This window comes from Mus pahari, chromosome 10, assembly GCF_900095145.1.
Source record: "Mus pahari chromosome 10, PAHARI_EIJ_v1.1, whole genome shotgun sequence".
In the NCBI taxonomy this organism is placed as follows: domain Eukaryota; kingdom Metazoa; phylum Chordata; class Mammalia; order Rodentia; family Muridae; genus Mus; species Mus pahari.
The window spans coordinates 10650698-10656055 of record NC_034599.1 but is presented as its reverse complement, the minus strand read 5'-3'; the positions used below and the strand labels follow the sequence as shown (position 1 = coordinate 10656055).

The following is a 5358-nucleotide window of genomic DNA, read 5'->3' as shown; positions in this document are numbered from 1 at the left end:
CCCTGTCTCGAAAAACCAAAAAAAAAAAAAAAAAAAAAAAAAAAAAAAAAAAAAAAAAAAAGAAAACAAACAGGCATACTTACCTGGCAGGGGAAATACCATGATCATGAAGGCAGTTTTCCTAGGGCAAGGTTTATCCATTACACTCTGGATGTGCAGAACCCTGTGATTTTCCTAAATTCAGAAAACTTGACTGGATAATTTGTGGTGGTGGTGGTGGGGGACTGTGTTCACGCTCTCTCTTGAAGAAAAGCAAAAAGCAAAGGAAAGCAAACAGGCAACTAAAAATAACTATAAATAAAATAGAATAAAATTAAGCAAGCCAGGGTAGGACAAAACAAACAGAAGAAAAAAAAAGAGCCAAAGAAAAAGCACAAGAAATGCATTGCTACAGTGCACACACAGAAATCCCACAAACACACAGCAGAAACTGCAATCTTAAACCAAAGACCTAGAAGGTTTAACAAAGAAGAAAGAAACCTAGACTAAGCACTGTGAGACAAACGCTTCTAAAACCACCATAGAGCTCGCGCTGTGTTGATCATTTACTGCTGGGCATGAGGCCTGCTCTTAAATATGGTTTGTATATCCAGTGAGACTTCATAAACACTAGTCAGTAGGACTGAATGCTTTTTCTAGGCACCAGCTTAACTTCTCCATGTTCAATGAGTTGTGCAGGTGGTGTCTTCAACAGTAGAACCTTACCATCAATTTGTGGAGTAATTTCCAGGATTATTTGAGGGTTTTCATGATTTCACTTGGGCCAACAACTTGATTAGATGTAATCATTTCTGGCACTGGAGGTTTTATCTGTTGGCTGTATATATTTTATGTATAGTTAGTCCACTATGTCGAGACTGGCATTAGAAATCCTTAATATTTGTTGTGTATCTCAGCTCTTCTACAACACAGCTTTCATACTTTTCTCTGCGCTTCACACGAAGTATATCTATAAGTGCTTAATTAAGATTCCAAAGTCATCTTGGAATCAAGCTTCTTTTTCTATTGTCCTTCTGGCATCTTGTCATCCTTATCATGACATCTGCCACGTTAAGTTTCAGAATCATTGTGCTATCGTCCTGGTCTTTCCCTGTGTCCCTGGCTGGTTTCTGGTTCCTTTCCTGACAAGGCCTTTTATAAACCCCACCCCCACACCTCTGGCCATTCATCTTCCCGGCCAGCTTGACTGGCTTTGGAATCTCCTAGGGAAAGGCCTCTGAGTGTGTCTGTGAGGGTATTTCCAGGGAGGGCTAACTAAGGGAGGAAGATGGACCCTGGACACGGGTGTTACCATCCCATGGATTGGAACCTTGAATTAAATAAAAGGGAGAAAAGGTGAAAGCTGTCTGGGTGCCAGTTTTCCCTGCTCTCTGCTTCCTGATCTACTAGGGTGTGAGCCAGCAGCTATTCACAGCCAGCCAGAAGCCCTCCCAACACGGTAGACAGTATGCTCCAAAACTGAGCCAAAATACTCCCTTCTTGCTTGTTGTGGAGCATGCTGTCACAGCACAAGCAGGAGGCAACCCGAGGCCACATCATGGATAGGCTCCAGGTGGCTTTTGGATTCTCATCTTCCTAACTCTACACTCTCACCTGCCCTCCCCTGCTCCTCTCCCGTGATGCTGGAAAGCATGTTTGGATTTCAGTTGCTATGATTCCTAAGCCTTCCATAGTCTTTCTTTCACTTGTCATTTATTCAGAGGGATTTAGAGTGGGAGAGAGGAGCTGCAGGCTGGGGCCGGAGCCGGAGCCGGAGCTGGAGTCGGAGCCAGAGCTAGAGCTGGAGCCAGAGTCAGAGCGCTGGGTGGACAGACTGAAGCCTGTGTGTTACCTTGCAGCAGACCATGGAAATGGGCACCCTGCTAATGCAGAGAATCTCAAGGGACAAGGGGTTCTGGGTGTGACCATGAGCTACATACCAACTGCCCCCTTACTTCTGCCCACCATGTTTTGTGGCCAATCCAACCAGAAACACTAAACTGTCTTCTGGAGGTATCCTGGGCACAGAAGTGGTAAGACTTCCTGGTGGCTTGGATGAGGTGTGAAGGAAAGGAGTCCAAAATGACTCCAGGCTGTGGGCTGAGCATGGGGAAGGTAGCATTAGTCCTTAAGGGGCTGGGGAGACCAGAGAACAGTAGTCTTAGTTTCTCCTCCTCTTCCTCTCCTCCCCTCTTCCTTCTCCCTTCTCTACCCCACTCTTGCTTCTCTTCCCTCTCCTCTCCTCTCTACTGTCTCTTTCCCCCCTCTTCCTCCTCTTCTTTTTCCTCCTCTCCCCCCCCCTCCTCTAAAGGCTCAGGCCCACTGGCCTTTGGAAGTGGCATCACACGGGAACCTTCTGCCTGCTTCTTCAGAGAGGCCCAGCCCTGACTGGGGAGGGGAAGGAACTGTTCCCTCTGCCTATCCTGCTGGTCATGTATGTGTGGCCTCAGTAACAGCACCCCCCCCCCCCCGCCCACAAGTTCTTTATTCACCTGTAAAATGGGTGCAGTAATTTTGACCTACCTCAGAGGTTGGAAGGTGTAATTACTGGTAAAAGCAATGTGAAGGCAGATGAAAGCCCAGCGCAAGCACAGGCCATCATTAGCTCGAAGGCTGTTCCCTTTGAACAGCCTGGAGACTGTCCTTTTGACTGAGGTCACTAAATTGTCTCTCAGCTCCTTCAGCAGACAAGAATATTACAGCCTCCAGGCTGGCCACAAAGTCTTTAAACTTTGGCCACCTAAAAGTGACTATAATGTCTCAATCACTGGCTTTTGACTGCCCCCCCCCATGATCTATCCTGAAAAGTCAGTTTTTTAAACTACAATCAACCTGTTTAATCTAAACCCTTCCTACAGGTGTGAAGAGGAGAAAAATCCATCTTTATTTCTAATTGACGAAGCCTTTCTTTCCCTAGATCACAGAGAAAACCCAGACATCTATGGGCCAGCCACGGCTATATTGCCACAGGGATATAATGGGGCAGGGTAGAGACTGTTGGGCCTTGGGGCTCCTGTTCCTGAGACAGCACTTACTTGGAGGTTCCCACTCTGATGTCCTGACCTCTGTAAAGCGTGTTCCAGGCAGACTGTGATCTACCCTTCATACCCACCCACACACAGGCTGTGTAGTCCAGCCACCTGATTCCCAACCCCCTCAGTCCACCCCCCACCCCCCACTGCCAACACACACACACAGACACAGACACATACACACAGACACACACACAGACACATACACACAGACACACACACACAGACACACAGACACACACACAGACACACAGACACAGACACACAGACACACACACACACAGATACACACACACACAGACACACAGATACACACACAGAGACACACACACACAAACACACACACAGACACACACACAGACACACACACACAAACACACGCAGACACACACATACACACACACACACACTCACACTCTATCCTTCCTTGGGTGTCCTAGCCTGTATGATCATTTCCACTTACTTCCTGAGAAGGTTGTACACCATTCTCCCCATGGCATCGTGAGGGATTAATAGAGATGGTGTGGGGAGTATACTGACTGGCATATAGCCGCTCTTCAGCACATTCTCTCTCTTCCTCTGAGGGCCTGCAGACCTTTGCAAAGCAGGTGGTCAGATCATGGCGGGGTGAGCGCTGCCCTTGCCTCTTCTGGGGAGGGATGAGACTGGGCACCATGAGAGCCTCTCTCCTCTACCTATGGAATGCAAGGCTCATGACAGGGACGAGAGGGCAGCTCCATGAAAGGCTCTCATTCTAGACTCTTCTGGTCAACTGCTGACCACCTACACTGACAGATGTGGAAACCAGAGGCACATGGGGGAGCTGGAGTCAGCAACCTCCTCATGGCTCCAACCGAGCTTTTATCCAGTTCAGTTGTGGAAGGGGCTGGCTTTGTCTCCTTTCCTGATCAGATGTTTTCTGGGATACAGAGCTCAATTCTGCCCCACTCCGCACTTCTTCGGTGCTACATGTAATATAAAACATGCTGTACTTATTTATGTTCTGAGGATGCAAGCTTCTGCCTTGTACAAAATACTGCGAAGCCTGTGGGCGTAAGTGCCAATGCTTAGCTATTCTGTCAGGCCAACAAAGTTGAGGAAGTGGGGCTTGGGATCACACACAGGGGCAGTGGGCCTTGGCAACCTTGGCCAGTTTGGGTGAAGGCCACTGAAGTAGTCTGAGCACATTAGTTGGCTTAGTGATGGTGGAAAGATGCCTCTGAGGTGGTCCCAAGGCCAGACGCAGACACTGATTGTTGCCTCACAGCCAAGACGTAGATGGCTGAGAGGTTAAGAGAGAGCCAGCCTTGGTGGTGCAGGCCTGTAATTCTAGTTACATGAGACCAAGGCAGGAAGATCCCAAGTTGAAGGCTTGCCCAGGCTATAGAGAGGCATATATATATATATATATATATATATATATATATATATATATATATATATATATATGTTAGGTTGATGAACGTATGGTAAACCATCTTACGGCAAATGACAGCTCCTTAACAGACAGTGGGATACTCAGTGGGGCTCCTAACCTGGGCTGTAGAGATGTGTAGATGATAGCACAGGTACTGGGCTCTGAAATCCTTGTGAAGATGAAATGAATTAAGGTTCAGGTTCTCAACACAATTTTAAGCCATTCTGTCATTACAAGGGAAAATACAACTTTTGATGAAGCGGTTACATTTTAGACAGGAAAGCATTTAACAGTGAGCAGTTAATCCGAACGTGGAAGGCCTGTCTGGAGAAGGCATCATGGCACTTCAGGGGACACATGTTCATGGGACACAGAGAAAGAACGCTGGCTCCCAGGTTTCTCCACCACAGCACCTGTCATACTTGTTCTTAGAAGTTTCTACTCCTCAAACCGGAGGTCATCGCCATCTTTCTACACGCTAAACCTACAGTGCTGTGGTCAGGACAGAGGGGCGGGGCCTTGAGGTTGCTTTTCTAGCAAGTTATTGGGCCACTGTTCCCTTCAGAAGAACAGAGGGAGAGAGCTGGTCTACTCCTCTGCTCCAGGGTCCTCTCAGGGAAAAGCGTCTGGACTTGGTGGGAACAGGCTCTCCTACTACCTGTCTGGGCTGAGAATGTGCTATGGTAGATACTTCCAAATGTGAAACATACATGTTACATACATGTTAGTGTGTTAGGGGATGAGCAGCCCTGAGGCCTAGGGGCGCCTTCACACAGAAAGTGGGAACGAGCCATTCTGAGGCACACTCACATGCTGGTTTTAAGTCTACTTGAGTAGACTATTAACATAGGTATGTGTATATTATCAAAAAGGTGTGGGTGTGTGGTGTGTGTGGTGTGTGTGGTGTGTGTGGTGTGTGTGGTGTGTGTG

At 47.5% G+C, this 5358-nt stretch overlaps 1 non-coding gene across 1 annotated transcript; it reads left to right on the top strand.

The window, feature by feature from the left end:
* The first annotated feature begins 75 nt into the window (after window positions 1–75).
* LOC115064862 lies at window positions 76–245 on the top strand. The gene has a single exon (XR_003844689.1). It is a non-coding gene; the product is annotated as a U1 spliceosomal RNA (small nuclear RNA).
* The last annotated feature ends 5113 nt before the right edge of the window (window positions 246–5358 follow it).